We start from the raw sequence: 19812 nt of genomic DNA, 5'->3' as shown, positions 1-19812 counted from the left end.
ACCACTTTTTAAGTGGAGGCACAGACTCATGGCAATACTCATGGTTTTATTTACTTTTTTTTAGTATTCTCTCACATTCTCCTCAATCCATGCAAACCACAGTGATTCATCTTCAGCTGGAAAGTGCTGCTTTAGGAAAATCTGGCCAACTTCTTCCTGATGGTTTCTGTGGAACTGGTTGCACTTTCACCAGCTCAGTGCTGTTGGCTAAGAAACACATGGTCATGTCTTTAGTGCAGAAGGCTCAAATCTTGGGCATAGGAGCTGAGGCTGAAGGGATGGAGCCAGGTGAATGCTCAAGTACTTGTCCAGTCCCCCCTTTGCTCCAAAAAACTTCTTGGGTTGCCCACCAGCTAGCTTAAAGCTGCCAGTTCCTCACATTTGCTGCCAACTGTGTCAAAATTACATCAGCTTGTTTCCTGTTAGATGATTCTAACAGTTCTGGGCATACATGCAAGGTATGATAGGAGATCTGAGCAGGAGGTGTAATGTTTAAAACACAGATCAAAAGGGGGCTGGCAGCTTGCAGCAGAAGGTGCGTGGCTGTATTCTGGTTAACTGCAGTGCTGGAGATGTTGAAGGTATAAGAACTAGGTGATCTTTAAGGTTAATTCCAACCCAAATCATTGTATAACTTTAGTCATCCCTGAGGGGAAGAATCTCTGTGTATCTTCAAGTTCCGAAGTTATCAAATTCAGAAGGGGCAGGCCCTTTTATATGTGCCTCAGCCTTTCATGTGGTCATAGAACTACCAAAGCTATGAAGAACCCAGAGCAGTGATTCATGTATATTCTTCACACTCTATACACAGCTCAGCAACATTCAGCACACATGATCAAACTCTACTGTGTTAAGATTTATGTTAATAATATGAGCCTATTTTTATTTCTAAGATAAGAAAAATGGAGAAAAATGGCATTTTGTCATTTCAGGAGTTATTTTTAAGACTGCTGTTTAACACAGCTAGAGAATAAAACTCTGCATTTTCATTTTCAGAGAGAACCATGTGAAATAATACAGGTTCCCTTAAGTACATAAAACTAAAAGCTTAATAGAGAAAGTGTAAAATCAAACATCACTTAAGGTAGCAAAGAGACAATAAATTTATTTACTAAATAATTTGTAAAATTTAGTCACTAACCCCATGAAATATACTGGGGTTGCCATAAAAATATGTACCCCATAAATTATTTCGCACTATATAAAATAATACTATTACTTTTCAGTGTATTTTCTCATACTGATTTGCACATAGGCATTTTCTTTCATGTAATGGGAAAGATTGATGCATGTTTTTACCGGCCTGACAGGATGTAGTAGGATGTTTTAGTGAAGTGCTCAGATTGGTTTTGCCTAGAAAGTTTGCATGTGGTATGGTGGCATGCTAGCATGGATAAATTTTACAGTATTCACCTTTTCCTGAGAAAAGAAAACAAAAAGACCATTTAAGTCCAGATGATGTGTTTGTTAGAAGAAATGAAATGCATCAAACAAGATAGCTGTTTTAAGAGTTCTTAGCCTGCCTCTTTAATACAAAAGATGTAAACCAAAAGAAGCATGCTGGGAAAGAGTACTTTGAAAAGAAATTTTCTCCTGAGTGTGGAATTCATTGGATTCTCTGAGAAATAATTCCTTGGGAAACAACTGCTTCTCTATTGTCTCTGCAACCATCATCACATAACAACTGATTTGTCTTTGAGGGATGATCTATATACATATTTATACATTTTTTAGATGTACTACTTCCTTTGCTTTCTCAGTAGACTTATTGTGTGATATTTTACCAAGTTTCTAGGCTCACTGTGTTCCATTTACTTATTAATGTACCTAGCATAATGGGATGTTCCTCATGTAACAAATAGAACTTCTGGAGAGAAGGCCAGACCCAAATAGGAAAGAGGCTTCAGACTCCCTAAAGATGAAACAGCATGCTCCATAGGGTCTAGCACAAGAACTCAGTGCTACAGAGCATGCATGGAAGAAGATCCAAGACATATTTTTTCAGGTGCTTGATTTGTACCATATGCACTGGAACCAGGGCCTGTGTTGCATCTGAACTACTGATGTACACCATATTCATCTTCTGTTATTGTGTTTGAGCCTCATGGCTGGAAATGTGTACTATGAAGTGAACTTCAGACCTTCTTCTGTATTGGAAGCATCTCTTCCCAATAGCATTCATCATATAGTGTTGTATGAAACAGGGAAGGGGATTCAGAAACATGAAATTTAATTGAGCCCTATGAGTGAAGAAGATATCAGATGAAGCTTTTTGAAGAATCTTATTTTCAAAAAGTCTCTTATCTGAAGCTGTACACCTACATTTTTTACTTAGCCTGACTTGTAAAGGGACAAAAGTGACCAAAGTGAGCTACCACGCTGAATAGGCTGCCAAAAGAAGCTCTTTCAAGGTAAGTCAACTATTTATATGCTTTAAATTCACTGCTGCTGTTCAAGCAGGTAAATTTATTTACCAATTAATTTCTATTCACATTTCATCTTATTTTTTGACAGAGTAAAAATGTGTAGCAAAATACATGCATGCAGCCCTCTTGTGGGTGCTAATTACAGGAGCTGTGCTAATCGCAGAGGCAGAACACCTGTATATGCACATAGCAATTGGAAGAGTAAACTCTTTTAGTATATTAATCTCTTTTTTGTGCTTTAATTCAAAATCCCTAATTATATTTTTAATGCTTCATGGAAGGAAACAGAGAGAAATTACATATTTTCTCAGTTTTATTCCTTTGCATGTAACAATTTTAACAATCTGAATTCCAACTCTCTCAGTAGTTTATGTGTCTTGTATTTTGTGAGAATGTGTAAAATGTAAACTCTATTTTATTTCTCTGTAAATGTCAGGAGAGTATAAATCAATAATAGAGTGGTAACTGTGCAATTAACTCCTGTCACCCCTGTACCTTCACATTAGCATCACTGAGAATGATCTTACCCTTTCACTGACCTCAGTAAAAGCAATAACATCCTTTTCTGCTAAAGTTAATTTTTTTAAGTGAACCTAAAGCTCCTGAAAGGTGATAGATTGACAATCCTGTAAAGTGAAGTTCCTTATTTGGTCATTGACTATGGGTAGTATGTATTTCCTCAAATTATCTAGTGATCCAACCCTCTCCCAGAAGGACAAGAATGGAGTCTGGTACTTCTTCTTTCACCCATTTCATTGAGGCATCGCAACTTGAATGTCAGTTGTCAGGGTAGTTTCTGATGCAGTTGCTGTCAGTTAGCAAGCAGAGTTGGAATTCCAACTCATTTTCATTTACTGTAATCGCTATTGACAGAAGGTAGATGGCCACCACAGACATGCGCTTGTAGGTTCTGTATCCTATCCCCTAAGCTGCTACATTTGCAAAATGGCACCTAATGGCAGTTCAAAATGCATCAGGAAATCCTTGAAACAACTAAGAAAGTTAAATGCAATGTAACAACCTTCTGTCAAGCTGGTGGTAAGATTTTGAAAGCTAAAGCTTTGGAAGCTTTATGCATTACTGGGAAAATGAAGAAAATTCAGCAAACAGGCAAGTGCAGGATAATTTAATTACTCTCACAAGTGTATCTTCATGTATTGATTTTACATCATTGGATAGTTCTAATCAAGTCTTTGTGTATTTGCCAGAATTCTGAAAGGTAATTGGACTCTGAGCCTTGTGACTGCAAGGATTTTCACTTGTCCACTCCGCCACAGATCTCAGCCAAAGAAAGAAATGTCTCTGTGCCTCTCTCTCTCTTGTCTAAAAGGAAAATGCCTTAAAGTGTTCCAGGACTGTCTGGATGGGACTTTGAGCAGCCTGATCTAGTAGACACTGTCCATTATCTTTGATGTCCTTTCTAACCCAAACTGTTCTTTGAAAATATGCAAATACTTCCATATTTCAGAACAGTATAGAGTACAAACAAATATACAGAGAATATGAACTGTTCTGGTACACTACCAGTAAGGGAGTCAGATATGAAGCTGAGGTAAGACCATGCCAGAATTCACCCTTTGATGCTTGAATGGTTTTTCTTTCCTTGAATGTAGGTGCAGAGAAACATCTGAAGAGCAAATGAAATGGCCCCTGTTTCTAATGAATCTCTTTGTAGGCGTACTTCTGTATTTTTATGGTCACATGGACCAGCAGACTGCACAAAATAAATTCCCCTTTTGTTCTCCATTAGTCAGTGATGTATTTGCAACCAGAAAAGAGCTTGTCATCTGCTTTCTGCCCCAAGCAAACATTTTTGCCATGAACATTGTCCTCTGTTTTTAAGGGGAAGGTGATGGGTTTTGTCTCTCATGTTAAATACTCTCTCTGGAGAGTTTTTTTTTTTTTAAAAAAAAGATGGTACAGCCAATGGAGTATTTAGCAGAGCAAGTTTAGGCCCTTGGACTATGTCTATACTAAGAGATATGGGTATGACAGGAGTTAAGGGTCCTATTTTTTTTCCTATGGTTTTATAGGAAGGAAACCTGAGAGGTTAGGCTGGAATGAGCTACAGTGCTATATCTATGTTTTCTACAACACCCCTCACTAGACAATGAAGTGAGAGGAGTTAGAGGATATGTTGGATATACTGTACTAAGTCATAAGGCCTTATAGTCTTCCTATCACAATCAAGTCCTACTATTTTCTTTACTGAAAGAAAGCTGTTCATTGTGGCTCACTTAAGACTGAGCCTGGTTCTTTGACATGTGACAGGGGTCATATGATTTGGAGAGAGGATGATGGAATTCTTTTAAATGTTGTAGGGACTTAGCCATATCTTTCATTAAATGTGTAGAAGGATATGTTTCCAGCCCTTGAGATAGTTTTTAAAAGATTTTCCCTTTGTCTTAGTATAAAATTTTCTTATCTGGGATAAGTGCAGTTACCTAGATTGGAAAATGCTGTAGTGCCAGGTTACACTGATGGTTTTCCTGTGGAATGCCTGCCTGGGCTGCCTTCAGGACATTTGCATATGGGGCATCTCTTCTTACCTTTAAATCCAACTGCTCCCCAGTATGCTATCTCATTAATTGTACACTGGAAAAAAGAGAAGGAGAACACTGTGACCTGTGTATGTGTAGTACTTAGTGTGAACCTAGGGAATTATTTAATGAATTAAATCACATCAGAAATTTCTTCTACATTCTTGAATAGCCCACCAGATCCCTTATGCCTGTAGAAATTGCTATAGGGCTCAGGTGGTCCCTCATTAGCAATAATGTCACTTAATTTCTTCCGTCTTTATGCTGGAAGTACCTTCAAATAAAGCTTGATGGCATAATTCTCCGTGGCCATAATTAACAAATGAGGCAGAGGTGGAACAAGAAGCCACATGTGAGTGCAGAAGAGATCCATGTTGGTGGCAGACATCACAGTGTTTACCCAGTGGCAGCAAGGTAGTGAACTCAGCTGTCACTGGCAGTATTCCCTTCAGGGACAAAGGTAATATTAATTAAAATTCACTATGCGCAAAAGGGCCATTCGTAATGAACATGTACTGATGAGATGTTTAGCTATGTCTCTTACATCTTCAGATGCATTAGAAATAACTTTCATGAAAGACTTCTGCTCCCAGGAAGGGTTGTCAATTTTCCTGAAGGATTTCAGTCACTACCACTGATTTCTATGTGGAACCACACAGGGACAGGCAGAGCACACTGAAGTAGAAATTATATTAAAAGAATTGTTATTTTGCAAGAGAGATTCAGCTTGAGTTTCTGAGGGGTGTTGTCAGTACTCGGGTGTCAAAATAGCTTCTCCCTTCTTTTCAGCAGGTCGTGAGAGGTGCAAGAGATGGCTAGAGGTCTCGTCCAACCTCACATGTTCTGTGAGTGTATGATAATTTCTGCATTTCTGTGAAGGAAAACTAGTGTGATAAATATGTATGAGCAGAAATGAGTTAATTTCATATGAAATGTAATGCTGCCAAAGTCAATAGTAAGATTCCTTTTGCCTTCAAGGGAAACAAAATGACTTTTGTTTGTGGTGGAATGTGTTTTTTTTCCCCTGAATCTATTATAGAATGTACAGGCAAACATTAACATACAGTTGTAACAATTGTGTATTGTAACTCCACCCTGACACGTAATGACAGCCATAAGAATGGTTTAACTTACGAATCTTCTGTAAATACTTGCTCTGGTTCAGCACCAGGTCATATTGCAGCCGAAGAATCCTATTACATCTGTCTTTATCTTTTTTGCTATGGCTATGAAGCTGTCCTCAGAGCAAGACCAGACCCGAGTCTTGCAGCACATTCTTGGACCCCACATTCCAGGGTGTGCCTGTTGTGTTTTCACAGCAGAGATCTTCAAGGCTGCTCAGCATATCCCTCCTGCAGAGCAGCCTGGAATAGTCACAGGCTGCAGAGAGTCTGTGCATGTGAGAAGGCAAGAAATCTTCATTTCGCTTTTCCAATGACTGAAGGGGGACATACAAGAAAGCTGGAGAAGGACTGGTTAAAGGGACATGAAGTGATAGGACAAGGGTCAATGGTTTTAAAATGAGGGAGGGTAGGTTTAGTTTAGATATTTGGAAGAAATTCTTTACTGCTCTAGGGGTGGTGAGGCACTGGAAGAGGTTGCCCAGAGAACCTGGTCTAGCAGAAGGTGGGCTTGGAACTACGTGATCTTAAAAGTCCCATCCAAAGCCAACAATTCTATGAATAGTAAATGGGAATATTAGCATATCAGCTGGTATTATTTACATAACCAAATGGAGTTAGGCACTTGACAGCTACCAAAATTCAGTGTATTCACGCAGCACCTGAGAGAGTCTGAAAATTCTATCTGCGTGCCTCAGTATTCCTGCTCCACCCTGCTGAGTGTGCTGTAAAAGTCTAGACACAAGGATATAACCTAAGCAGTAAAATGAGGTTGTCAGTGTTTTAGACAGAATTTTAGGTTTCAGCTTTGCCAAAATAGTGTGAGGCCTGTCTGAAAACATTGTCACTCTCAAAGAGGATATGCAAAGTCACTGTCAAATGGGGCGTTTTGATCGCCTGCCTTTCTCACAGTGAGCGCTAGATGGCCATCTGGCCTTTTTCTTCTTGCCACGTTAAACATTATTTACGATATAGCCCCTGAGGTGTCCTGACTGACTATAAATAATATCACATTAGGAAATTATTCAGGAAAATTTAGCCCACTTTAGAATGACTGCATCAGCAATACACAATTTTTATTGTACCTGATAACCACACCCTGTGGTCTATAAGAGATGTAGTAAAACTAATTTAAAAAATATCTTTTTATGAAGAAATGTAAGTTCTCTGATAAAAATCCCTAAGTGACATTTCAAGGTACATTCTGGTATAACATAGCTCATTTCCATGAAGTAAGACTGCTGCATGGTATAGGTGAATGTTCACAAATCTGTTTAGTGGCAATCCATAAATTAAGAGGCATTTCATATCTATCAGACTATAAGATGATCTGAATACTGTGGATAATTTGCATTCTCAAAGCATAGGAATCTTTGAGAAAAAAGTCACATTAAACAAAACTATTCAACATACACATAACTCTAGAACAAGGTTTGCATTATCATTTTACAATTAATATCTTATTTTTAACAACTGTAAATTCTTCAGATTCATTTGTAAAACTTGAATAATTGCAAAGGATTTGATGGAAATCATCATTTTTTTGTCACATTTCTGCAGAAATAGTATCATTTTCTTTCATTGAAAAGGCACTATGATTCCTAAATTCCTAGTAACAAACATGAACACTAGTCCTTCTGTTTTCAACAATGCCTTTGACTTCCATAGGTTGAATAAAGTTTTTACATATTATTTTCTTATCCCATGCTTTCACTGACTCTGATAGAAAAAGCAGAAAATTTCCATCATCTGGTTTTGGTTCATTTTACAGTAAGAGAGAACCTTTATGAAAACGGTAGATCCATTGCCCACTGAAATTAAATGCAGAAATGACTAACAAAACCTTATATATAATTTGGAAATACCCAATAAGTTATAAAATAACATCTATCTCTAGAATTATGTATTGAAATTCTCCTTCTCTCTTACAATTAGACATCCCAAAAAACAACAATGCCCTATTTATTTATAGAAAACCTACTGTAGATTCTGGGACAACCTTTTGAATTTCTTTGATATTACCTAGATCACTGCACAAACCAGTATTGTTTAATAATGAGATTTATTAAGTCCTCTGAAATTGTATTAAAAATGCTATCCTTGCCTATGCAGAAGATATGTACATGTTTTGTGACTTCTTTGGCTGCAAATTAGTTTAGATAGACTTTTATTGGCAGAGTAACATAAATACTGGCATTACTACGTGGGATTAAATATTCATTTCTTATTTAGGATACTATTGGATACTTATATGAAATACCGTCAGGATGTGAGATCTTTATATTCTGCCCAAAGATTTGAGACACATATTCTAAACAGCTTTCTGGATTTTAGGCAGATGGCTTGTCCTTCGTTTATGTTAGCCTTGAGTGGTGGATCTTTATTGGCCATAAATTTCTGGCACTCTTATAGTGCAGCTGCTTCATGTTTAATATTTGGATGGCAGAATGCTCAATAGTATTGAAAGCCAAGGAATTGGATTTGAGTTTAATGCACTGCTTATTACTCTCAAAGAGCTATTTATTTCAGGGGGGATCAGCTATGTATGAGGGCTCTTATATCAAACAGATGAGCAGTTCTTTGCTGTAGATAGGACAAATCCTTCTTTTAAAATCTTCAGGGCATATACAATGCTACCCCAGGTAGTTCCCATTACCTTCTAATAGGTAGGTCTGGACTCTTGCATTTGGCTTGTTCTCAAAATATGTTTGGCAGCTGTGAGTGGCTTTCAGTCAGATTCCAACACATTTCAGCAGGCAATTCTAACCTGGTCCTTTTTCCACGCTTATTCTACTTATAGCAGAAGGACGGCCTAGATGGCCTCCTGAAGTTCCTTCCAACCTGCATTATTCTCTGATTCAGGAATTTTATTTGTTTTCCTGAAAAATATTTTCAGGCTTTTTATGATTTCCTACCAGTCCCTACCTTTTCTAACAATGATTTTCTGCCTGTCCTGGGAGAAAGCTGGAGTAATGGTTTCTAGGCACCAGGCTCAATAATAAGTGCAATGTCATTCGCAGACATAAACTTGCAGGAGAATGTAGGTAGATTATTGGTGAGTGAGAGTTAGCGAGTCTCGAGCAAATCCTTCATTCAGAAATTTGATTAAGCATCCAAGATTAAGATTTTCTACTCCTGGGCGCCATAAGTGTGTGTTGTATGCTTGATAACATAGAAATAAGCTTAACTGTCAGACATCTCTCCCTGCAAACTTGATAATTAAATGTAACTAGTGCAAGTGTGCTTGAATTTCTTTCAGTAGCTGTATTCAGTAAAAGTGGACTATGCTAGAACTTTACCAGAGCGCTGTTACTAAATGATCTCTGATTGCTTTGTTAGGGCAACTGTTTCCATGGCTGGTTGCTTGAGAAGGAAGATCTCTAACAAGATATGGCAGGCACTGTACTGTCAAACATAATGACTTCTAGAGGGTAGAATCAACTCCTTGCTTGCTTCCAAGATCATTACTTTTCCAAATGTATATTTTTTTAATAGCTTGCCAGAGAGATGAGTATTGTGAAGAAATTTGCTAGATCCTTCTTGCTGTCTCAAAGTTTTTAAGGACCTTTGGAAAGGCACCAGCATGTCCAGCAGCCTTCTATAGGGTAATATCAGCAAGTCCTTGTTTTGTCTCCTATACTGGAAAGGGGACTGAAAATATAAAGAATGTTTGACAGTTTGGCATGTTTTAACAAGTTGTTTATAGACTTGACTTTGACAGGAATTATTTACTGGAACCTTCGTGTTCCTGATATTTATAGGATTTGGATTTACTTGCAGTAGCTTCTGAATTTCTTGATTTGCAGAATCAATAGGTGGAAGGTTATGCTGACTTTGCAGAGTTGGTGACCTTTGCAATGTCTTGCTACCATCTTTACTGCAAGTTCCTATTTGACTCAGAGTCCTCTTCCGGGTGATCTAAGGGAAAGAAATGAAGCCTAACACAAGCCTTTAGAAGAAATAGGAATCAAAATATGTTTTTTGGTGATATTTCTAAAATGTTCTCATTTTGCATTTTCCACTAACCTAGGAATCCGACTGTAAACTGGCAAAAATGATGGATTTTGGCACTGACTTTCTAGTAAATTACTGAATGGAGCCTTGTGGTAAACAGATTGTGTATAGTGCAACAAAGAATATAAAGTAAAATTATGACAAAGTTTGAGGTCCTCACCTGGAATGTTCCTTGCTTTGCATCAAAATAACCATTTTTTTTTATAGAGACACCCATGAACATAGTTTTTCTTCAGCATGGGTGACATCTCCATGTTTTGTATGCATTTTCAAATCACTGACATTGTGGCAAGATGTTTTATAAACTCACAGTGTGGTAACCATTGATTCCACATGGAATGTATTGCAGGTTTTCCCCTCATGGAGATCACAGGTTGTAGGTACAGTCATATTTAGTTCTATAAAATGGATTATTTGGGCAGGTTTCCTGAGCTTGCAATTCACCTGTTTCACTGTTCACACAGCACTTGGCAGTACTGTTATATGCTTATCCTGAAATGAAAGCTTTCTATCCCAGTTCAGTTTTCTGACACACTAGGAACTCCATGTTTTCGTGGTCACTGACAGCTCACTTTTTCTCTTTTTTCCCCCTGATTTTAATTATATTACCATATGTTTCATATTCCACTTCAGGATGTATTGGGACAGATTTATTTGCCTGTTTTAAGTGAAAAACTTTGAGAATGCTCCTCTATTTTTAATTATCTATACTATAGCCACATAGCTGAAAAATTTGACACACAAAACATATTACAGATATTTCTAGTAAATATTATACCCCTTCATTAGCAATTATGCTAGCTGAAAATTCATAGCTGATATATAATTGATATGTAATTAAACAAACATCATCACGTTCGTAAAGTGTTAGGGAAACTTCTTTCTGTTTAAAGAATGTCCAAACGTGCATGAAAACTATTGACAGTCTGAAATGTTTGAGGAATAATTTGACTTGGTTTTCCCAGTTAAATACTCAAGTTTTATCAAATTAACTCTCAAGCTAGTTCTGAGACCTTGCTGCTTTGCTAAGTGTGTTAATTGACTCTCAGAAGTAAATAAGATTTTTTGACTGCACTATCCAAGACTCCCCCTGAGTTTGTTCACTGTCTGAACACACACTGTTATCACAGAGAAGTACCCTAGCACACCCAGCCAGACTATTTGGTTTTAATTGCATCTTTCCAGCTAGTTACTACAAACATTGAATGACAATGTGCTGTGATTTTTTGTACATCCAAAGAATGAAAAATACAATATACAGTAAAAAAGATTTTTTTTCTTCTGTGCAGTGAGTTATATTTTTTCATGTCAGTATGGAAAATCTCTACATTCAGATTATATTTCCCTATTTAATAGTTATTGTAAAAATATTCAGTTTATTTTATGGTTTATTTCTGTTTGTAGTATTCAGCTTAAAAATGTAGATGTTTATCTTGATATATTTTAGATGTCATGATATTTGTAGACATTTAAAAGCTTGAAATTCCAGTTTTTCTGAAGATAAGAAAATCAACTTTTTAGTAATGTCCGTCGCAAACTAAGGTCTAACAGATTGTAATCATATATCAGTGTATCACACTATCTCTTGCTTTATGAGTTTTGACATTTGCTCTCCAATTATTTATTTTTATCATCCTTTACCTCTTGGAAGCCATTTGCAACTGAAATATCCCTGGGCCACCTAGTCATTCTGAAATATGTCCATCAAGCAGCATACTCTTTCTGCTTATTCAAACTGTGTGTTGTTTTAAATTTTGTTTAAATTAATTGCTGATTATATTAATTGGTATGGATTATGTGTGTGAATCAAATTAATGATAGTACCAATTATAGGATCCTAGAAAATTCAGGCTGGAAGGAACCTCAAGAGATCTGTACTCATGCCTAGCTCAAACTGGATTCAGTTGTAAGGTCAGGTCATGGCTTTAACCATTTGGGTCTTGAAAACCCCCTGAGATGGAAACTGTAAAATGTAATTGGGCAACTTGCTTTATACCATGACATCCACAAAGTGATGATTTTTTTTCCCCCTTCTGCCCTGTATGTGGCTTTCTTGTTTCATCTTGTGTCCATCATCTCTCATGTTCCAGTCCTTCGCAGCTGCAAAGGGCATTGCTCCATATTCCTGTTGATCTTGTTGGAAGGATGCTATTAGACCCACTTAAAGGTAAAGTTCTCTTCTCCTCAGATATTCTTCTCATTCCTCAATTATTCTATATTCTCTTGCTGTCAAAGCAAATTAAATTACAGGAAACCTCTGTCATGGGCAAATCCACCAGTTGACCAGGAGTGGGAACCAAGTAAAAATAATAGGCCAGTGTGTCAGCTTTCCAGAGGGGGAAGGGCGAAATGCCTCAGGCAGAGACTGCGAGTCCTGTTGTGGAGAAGGAAGAGACTCCACAGAAAGTCATGGTCGTTTGGAGTGTTTCTGAAAATATCATAATCCTCATATGAACAGGTTTGAAGAAAGGGAGTGAGAAACATGCTGCAGAGGGAGATGATCTGTGGGGTTTTTTGTTGTAACATTTGTTTCTCATGACTTTACTGTCACAGAGCATGGGCATAGACCATCACACATTACTTACTGACGGGCCTATGCTTTGTGACAGTGATCTGGTCTTTTTTGAAGCCTTTTATAATTTTGGGCTCCACAACATTTGTGGTTTTATTACCATGAATTAATTATTTTCTCTGTGAAAACACTTGCTTTGTATTTAAAATAGTTTGTTTGCATGCTGCTTCCTACTTGTCTGTAAAAGTTTTAGTCATCATTCATTTTAGTGATGCTTTATTACAGCCTTCCTTAACCGTCTTTTCCCTCCCTTAAATGTCTTTTCCTAGTTTACATAATTTCTCTTCAGCTGGTCGATAATACTGATTATATTTTCTTTCTAGTTTTTCTAGTACTACTGGAACCTGTTCACAGTCAACAAACTATTCAAGATGTTACACCAATGCAGACTTGAACAGTGATATTCATTATTATACTTCCATTTTTAAAAGTTGATGAAGAACTCAATTAAGCATCTTTTTTGATAAGTGAACCTTATTTCTCTCATCAGCTGGAAAATGCTATTTTTCCCTTTCATTAGTGTTTCAGGTTTATTCCTTGGAAACTGCCTTGATTAATTCTATTATCTTTGTTCAAATGAATGTTTTTGTGTGTCTTCCAAAACTCACCTTCAGTTTCATAATACAAACTCTTTAGGCATGATGAATGATTCCATGAGAAATTATCAATCTCATTATTTTAAAACCCTCTTTTAAATTATTTCTTCTTAAGCTATTGTAGAACATCAATATGACAGGTTTTTCCCTAGGATTTTGTCTTTAAATTCCTTTTGTGTTACCCAAAATGAATCTCAAGCAAATTCAGTGATTTTATTCATCCTGCATAACAAAACAGGCTTTTGGTGGTTTAACTATTTTATTCCAGAAAAGATTCCTTAGCCTTAATATGAGGGCCCTCTAGCTCTGAGCCGTGCTGCTTCCAGGCAAACAAATCTTCCCTAGAAGCTCAGCTTTCAGTGATCTATGGCACTTTTTAGATAGATGAGCCTCTCAAACACTGAAACATTGCAGTTGAACCTCACCTACATGGCTTGCAAAATGTTCCACTCTCAGGCACGAGGCTGTTTCAAGCAGAACTTCCATTACCCTCGATATCTAAAAATAAACACAGTCTGGACAACTCCCATTGCATCTAATCCACCTCTGAGAGAGCAGACTCGAGCTACAGAGGACTCTGGGGCAGGCAATGAGTCCCTCACCTTCTCACACAAATACTGACCCATAAAGATGGGCAGTTTTGACCTTGCACTCATTCATAACTGCTGCATTTGCTCTGTGGTGGCTGTTTTAATTAATGAGCTTACTGGGTCTTATCACATGAAATGACAAGCAGAATGTAATTGTTTTGTCTAAAAAACTGAAGGTAGTCACTTTTTTAATTTTTTTTTTTTTAAAGAGTAAATCTAGTTTAATCTAGTAGAGTTTTAAAAAAAATTAAACAATGTCATCTGATCATTTATTTTGGGAAGGTTTGGATACAATTTTCACAGTCGACCAGCTAGATATGAATTAGTTTTACCTAGATATTTTCAATCACTCAGCAGAATATCCACTTTGAAGCAGCAAGAATTACTAAAATATCCAGTAAAAAAAAGGGTGCCATTCCTTCAAGGACAGAGAAAAAAAGACACTTAAACTTGACCCACTTTCACCTAACTAATAAAATTAAATACAAATACACTCCAAAGAAAAATGGAGTTAAAAATAAGGATATGAATATATAGGAAAAAGAAATTAATTAAATGTGGTTTTAAAATTTCTAGCACTGTGAGAGTAAACAAAGAAAAAACATCAGGAGCTAAGCTCCACAACTTTTTAAAAAGTCCTTAAGATGCTAAGAAATTGTACTCAGTGTTACAACTCCTGGTTTATTTTTTCCTAATGTAACTGACCTATGGGAAATTCCCAGGGGATGAAATAGGTTCTGCTGCACTTGTTGTTTCTTTTATAATCAGGAAAAGAAGCATTATAAAATGCCATAACTCTGGGCTCAGAAGTTTGCTGCTCTAATTAAAAAGTGAATGTTCTCAATGTTTTGCCAAATAAAGCTCTTTTATAACGAATAACCTTTTGATGGGGAAACCACACTGTTTGGACACCAAAAGGTAATTTTAAGGCTTATCTTGAGTGTGTGCCATGGTAAATACAAGCTAGAGCTTCTTGCCTTTCCTCTCTTTACTGAGGAATCAGACGTATTTCAGCAAGCAGCTTGTACAAATATTCTACTGTAAATGTAACTGAAGTTTGGGGTGACAAATTCTCTTCTAATGACATTTTTGGAAGGATTACACACACTCTTACATTAGAGAAATGGTTCTATAGGATAATGTGGCACATTTTCTAATATTAATATACATTTACACTGCTTTTGTTTAACTGCCACAGAAAACTTCCTTTTGGTCTGACTTTTTTTTTTGGCCTTACTCTAGTATCTTTTCTGCTTAATTTCTTTTTTTCAAGTTTGAGGTTATTCAGTCAAGTTTCATTTGAATTGAGCTCAGAAAACTCAGTAACTATAAGAGATTTTAAAAACACACAAAATTATGATAGCTATGTCCCAGTCTTACTAATGCTAATTTAACAGTAACTGCAATGTCAGTCCATGAACAGAGAACCCTCAGGCAGTGCAGTAGTGGTGACAGAACCTGTAACATCCTAGCTTGCAAAACTTAGTAAGGGGAAGGTGGAGGTGAAAGGGGAAGGGGGAGAGATGGCTCTCCTCTGCAGTTCTGCACTCCTTTCCATCAGCTTTGTGTTTAAGGTATGGCCATTCAAATCTAACACCATCTGAGTTACAATGTAATATGGAGCATCTCTCTTGATTTTTTTTTTTTTTGTTTGTATCCTCAGATTCCTTAGTTTGATTTGGTTCAGTCCTGAACACTGAATTTCCATTAGTAAATTAGCTGAATACAAAATTGTCTTGACAAATTGCAGAGGGTCTCCTTGTGATCGCTGTAAGGCAGGGACTGACATTACATTTTGAGAAGCACTCAGCAGCTTGCAGATTCTCCTCTGGAGTTAGTAAAAGTGAAGAGCAGCTGAGCTGCTAATACAACAACACACCACCAACATCAGCTGGGTAACCTCATGGTGTTGTCACCCACCCAAGATCTTTATCACCTTTAGTGGGGCTTTTTTCTTTTGTCAAGGAAGATATCTGTGGTCCTTGCAAGCATGTACTGTTATTCCCAGAAGCCTGAAAGCATTAGATAGCATGTTGATTTGTCAACCTGAGATATACAGAGTAAAAGATAAGAAGTTGAGGTAGCAAGTATTTTGATATCTACACATCTTTATACACTATTGTATTTTACAGGATATATTAAACTTCTAATGTCTTATTACCATGAAATGAATTGCAAACAGTACAGAACTGCAGGTAATCCATTTTTCTGACAAGTTTTCAGTGTGAATGAGGAATAGCAAGCATAAGCCATTCTCATTACTGTATTCTCGTTGTCCTCCATAGATGTCTCACCCAGGGCAATCTGTTCAGGTTTTTTTTTTTTTTTAAGAATTATATTTCATTTTATTAGATGTTCTTGAGCAGACCAGTTATCTGTGTTAACCACTTCCAAAACAAATGTAAATTATCCTTGCTCAGACAGCTCAAGAAATGCATGTCAACAATGAATAATAGTTAGGAGAATTTATGAAATATCTAACTGCTTTAGAAAAATTAAAGCCATTCTGCAGATTCTGGTTGTACAGATTCTATTTTGATGTGTATGCAAATTAGTGTACAGTAGGGCAGTTATAATGCATGTTTTTTTAATGAACCACAGAATATACATATGAACCATAATTAGAGCTCTTGGGAACAGCATTACCTAAATCTAATTTGCTGACATGCTGTCATAAGGTCAAGTAAGTCTTTAAAGAAAAGAACTCTAGTAACCTGAGATCAGAGACTTCCAGATTTCTCTTCAGCTTTCCACCACTGCTTATTCATGCAAATGTGAGCAGAAAAACTAACCCTTTTTGATAATTCACAAGGCTCTAAGCCCTGCTGTTACCATCCACTGAAGCCATTAAGGACTACATTATAAATTAATATGCATTTCTTATACTGTGACTCTGGCTTTGTCTTTTTATTTGTCCTTCACAAAAAAAAAAAAATAATTGAGGATTCCAGAAAGATGAAGAAAACAAGTTCTGTAAACTATTAGGTCTTCCTTGTGCTTGCACTTCTTCACTGCCAGCTCTATATAAAATTATTCATATAGCTCAGTTTATTTATCAATAACTTCCTCAGCATAAATTGCTATTTATTTGAGTTCACAGCTTACTTGTAACAGAAGGATACTGGCACCTATTAACATACAGATGACTGTTCAGCACAGAAGCAATGTTTTGGCAGAAATTTTTTTTCCTCTGTACTTGAACAGAGTTAAAATTCTTTAATTGATAAACAAAAACAAAACAACAACTCATTGAAATGTATTTTTTTTTAAATTTCCTGCGGCCTTTTTTTTGCCCTAACTACTCTCTTGATAAAGTCTGGGAAGTTCTTGCTTGGAAAACATTATATAATCTAAGTTAAAAAGTCCAAAAACATATGGAATTTTCCATAAACAATTCCACAGAGCTTTGCAGTTCAATTTAGGAGTTGAATAGTATAGATTGCAATTATACAGATATACTGCATGCTAAAACACCAATCTCACAACTCATGATTATGTTAAAAATATGCTGAGGTGGCTAACATCTAAAAATATGACAATAATTAAAGTTTATCGTTTGGGATTAGGACTGACTCCAGATTATGACAGTGAATAAAATAAATGGATCCTTCTCTTTTACTGTGGATCCATTTTCCTCAGAAGGGTCTGTTGTTTTTTCATCCTAATATTACACAGCACAATGGGTTTATTCTGATTTATCTGGAATACACTAAGTCAATATTTGCCATTCACAGCTCTCTTGAATAGGGCATTTTTGAACATCATCTTGATGGTTTTCTTTTCAATATTTTTTAAATTTATTTTAGATGCTCCAGGTGAGGCTAAATCCTCACTATGCTTGGCACTTCACAGACAGCTGGCGAGATTGCCTCCCTTCATCAGGGAACATGCAACATCAGCAGCAAAGGTGGAGGAAAACCACCAAAATAATCTAGCTTCATTTTAAAGAAGGGAAAGGTCCATGGCAGTGGTAACTTTTTGTTTCGGTGCTCATAAGTTACATTCCACATGTTACAACAATCATGAAATATATGCCTGTTTATAGAACAAGCACTTGACATTCCTGAATTGTAAAAGTAATTCCTAATTAATAAAGTTAATTGTAACTCGTGAAGTATTCTTAAATCTAGTGTATAAGGAACTCTTATTTCCCTTACATTCATAAAGACACAAAGGAGACACTTGCTTCTTTGATTTGATTATTATTTAAAGGAAGATTTTCTTTACAAAAAGAATTCACTGTAATTAGAGATTTTTTACATTTATTTTTTAAAGTAACAAAATAGTTCCTGTTTTCTGGATTTATTATTTTGTGAATTTGGTCTTAATAAAATCTTTCATTTTTGGAGATATCTTGTAATTCCTGAAATTCCACTTCCTTGGACAACCTTCATTTTTATTTTTAAATGGTAAAGTATGAAAAAAGTCTCTACCTAGACAACAGTGAGAAAAAACTAAATTGATAGGAATAAGTTTTCTGATATATATAGTTTATGTAGAAATGTTCTTCTTGCTAAATATCTGAGGAAAAAGTGTGTCTTTTTGTGCAAAATTTTGAGCTACATTTTAAACCATTAAATATCTAAATAAAATATCTCTTACATTTCTTTGTTATCTTCATCTATATATTTGCAAACCATTCTCCTTATAACTCATTTTCACTGCATTAGGTGCCCAGCAGCTGCCTGTCACACCCAGAGTTCAAGCTGTCACGGTCATGCTTTCATCCCTCATTTCTGTTACTCCTCTTTATTTTTTTTGTGATTTGTGTTCTGTTGTCCAGCCCTTAGCCCCCTCATTTTTTTCCCTCAGCTTGTGTTGCCTCCTACTAATCAGAGGTCATTTTCTTTTTGGGAGTCATTCCACCTGCTACAACATTAGATCTCTTATCAAAACTCCCATTTAACAGTCTTGTCTCCACTTTTAATCTGTTCACATTGAATGTAAGTTTTTTTTTTAAATTGTGCTTTGCAAATTATGTTCTTAACTAAGCTTTCTCCACTCATTTTATTTTCTACAATCTTTTCTTTCTGTTGTCTGCATTCATTTTCTGCTGTCATTTTTCATTATTTCATCTCTCTAATTCAATGCTTGCTCTAGCTCCACTTATATAAGCTTCCCACTGAAATTAATAAGGCTTGCAAAAATGAAATATTTCCATCTGGAACCTCACTCTTTTTCTTTGTGTAAACCCTGCCCCCTATTCAAAGTGTTCAGGCACAGGACAGTACAGCTTCAGGTTTAAAGATGTTTGCATAATTTGAGGACAGACAGATCAGGAGCCTGACTGGTTCAGTCTGTGCATGACAGCCCAAATAAATTTACCCCTCATTCCAGTTTTGGGTTCTTGAGTTGGTTGTCAGAGGCTTATCGGTGGTTTGGTGAACCAGAGAAACCAGACAACTCAACCTTCACAAAGGACACTCTCAGGAATTTCTGAATAATTTATTTTTTTATCCAATATAAAGGGATCTGCAGAGACTTCTGTGGAGGAGCCCAGGTGACCAGGGCCAGGAGAAACAGGGAGCAGCACCCTACAGTTCTGCGTGCTTGCTTATTTTCTTTATAAACACTCACCATGGACACTTGCCATTCTTTCCAGTTGTTACACTGGCTCCTTTTGCTGCATTTGCCCTTGAAGAATTCAGTCAGAAGATAGTTGGTCATTAGCTCATGTACAACCTCATTATCTCTGAAAGAGGTAAAAGTCCAGATAAATGCCCAAGTTAGCCATTGTAACGTGGATGCTTTCCAGACAGGCATTCAGCACATTAGAATAAGAAATTGTCATTAATCATAATTTCACTTGTTGTGTGAGATCACTGGTAAGTAAGGAAAAGATCTGTTGCATGTTTATGACTGTTCCAACTATTGATTTGTCTTTTGAGATCAATCCAAAATCCATTTGATGAACTTACTCTTTAGAACCAGATTGTAACATTGGAATTTATTG

This window comes from Melospiza georgiana, chromosome 1 (assembly GCF_028018845.1).
Source record: "Melospiza georgiana isolate bMelGeo1 chromosome 1, bMelGeo1.pri, whole genome shotgun sequence".
In the NCBI taxonomy this organism is placed as follows: Eukaryota; Metazoa; Chordata; class Aves; order Passeriformes; family Passerellidae; genus Melospiza; species Melospiza georgiana.
Note: the sequence above shows the minus strand (reverse complement) of the source record.